This window comes from Saccostrea cucullata, unplaced genomic scaffold (genome assembly GCF_032062105.1).
Source record: "Saccostrea cucullata isolate Sc308-1 unplaced genomic scaffold, CSIRO_AGI_Scuc_v1 ctg988, whole genome shotgun sequence".
NCBI lineage: Eukaryota > Metazoa > Mollusca > Bivalvia > Ostreida > Ostreidae > Saccostrea > Saccostrea cuccullata.
In genome coordinates, this window is record NW_026923978.1 from 164,725 (window position 1) to 166,118 (window position 1,394).

Genomic DNA, 1,394 nt, shown 5'->3' on the forward strand with positions numbered 1-1,394 from the left:
TCAATATGTTAATCACATTTAATTTATAAATTCCATTCTCGGTACAAGTTTTAATTTTTTTTCTTTCAAGTCACCGGGGTTTAAAAGGTTGAAAACGGCGTCTAATCCATTCACTGAAATTTTGAAAGAACAGAATCACAGAAATCCTATGTTCACTGTATAGGTAGAACAGAGCGGCGGATCTATAAGACTTAGTTAGAATCAAATACACTGAAAAGGCTGATAAGGAATCTGCCCCTCGGAAAGAACAGCACAATCTGTAAAGATAAGGAAAATTGTGTTTGTATCAGCGTTCCATATCTAATGTATCTTAAGATGATTAATGAAAATATGCAAAAAATATTGTAAAATAATTATATCAAATTTAATGTCTTTCCTCATTTGCATTGAAAAAAGCAGAAAAATAATTACTATGACAATATTATTGAAGAGTAATAGTATTTACGTACACCTTTGCCTTCACCAAAGGCGGGTCTTTTGAATGTGGGAATTTGAAAATACGGATGATGCAACCAACACCATGCTGTAAAGAAATTTCATTTTTAAATCAACATATTTTTTGATGATAAACATAAAATTTTCACAAAGACAACGAATACTTGAATCAAGGATATACTTGTGTTGCCTTAAGAATGAAATATTCAAATCAAATACATGTATATAACCTTAACGCTTTGTCATTGCTACATACATTTGTACAAAGTTATTGATCATGCACTGATAGTATAGAAGCCATTTTTAATGATCTTTTAAAGTCTTTGATAAAGGAATAGTTCTTACCATTCAAAGTTAATAAATCCCGAGGTTATTATTCTTTTTTTTATGGTGCAAAGTCTTCTCAGTCAAATCGGCACGGAGAAAGCGCGCACATCTTGTTTACCAGAATTCAAAATTTGGCCTAGATAAGCAGCAAACCACTATACTCTGTAACGCGCTGCCCAGCAGGAAAATTGCATAACAGGTTATCATGACACTGAAACTGACCAGTGTGCCATTCCCTATCTAATGCCTCAGAGTAAAATTCTGGGAGTGGATCACAGATTTGATTAAGAACATTTTTTTAAAAAAGACAAAAGAAGAGTTTTACTTAATGCTTATGATTTTATACATTTATTTATATTTTAATTTTTTTTTGTTTGCCTATCCTTTCATTTATTGATTTGTTCAACCAAAGGACTTTATATTTTCATTTATTGATTTGTGTAATCAAAGGACTTTATATAAATTATGTCTGTTTAATCAATAAGCCAAAACTAGAAATCATTATAAAATACCTGAAAAATCTTTCAATTAAGAAAATTACTACAATTCCTCATTTAAACACTATTCTTTCTATAAATCTTTTTTTTTCTTCATAAACTAAATTTTAGGAAAATCGCAATCATACATTATTG

At 29.8% G+C, this 1,394-nt stretch overlaps 1 long non-coding RNA gene across 1 annotated transcript; it reads right to left on the minus strand.

Moving 5' to 3' along the window:
* On the minus strand, positions 1 to 1,033 carry LOC134265373 (uncharacterized). The gene is made up of 3 exons (XR_009991743.1): positions 781 to 1,033; positions 450 to 523; positions 1 to 257 (listed from the first exon to the last, which is right to left on the minus strand). It is a non-coding gene; the product is annotated as an uncharacterized LOC134265373 (long non-coding RNA).
* Between the last annotated feature and the right edge of the window lie 361 nt (positions 1,034 to 1,394).